Raw genomic sequence first — 226 nt, forward strand, 5'->3', positions numbered from 1 at the left:
GAGCTCAATGGAGGTCTCAGCAGTTGTCTCTTGCAGTCAGGGCATCCCAACTAATCTCTCTGCTTCCTCTGCCTGTGCCAGCAGTGTGAATGTCTCTTGAATGGAGGTGTCTCCAGCAGTCTCTAGGCGTTGTCCGTCCTGTGGAGGTGTCCCCAGGCGTTATCCGTTCTGTGGAGTTGTCTCCAGCAGTCTCTTGCTCCCAGTGGAGGTGTCTCTAGGTCTGCGG

Source organism: Nanorana parkeri, unplaced genomic scaffold (genome assembly GCF_000935625.1).
Source record: "Nanorana parkeri isolate BGI_ZX_2015 unplaced genomic scaffold, ASM93562v1 scaffold911, whole genome shotgun sequence".
Lineage (NCBI taxonomy): Eukaryota > Metazoa > Chordata > Amphibia > Anura > Dicroglossidae > Nanorana > Nanorana parkeri.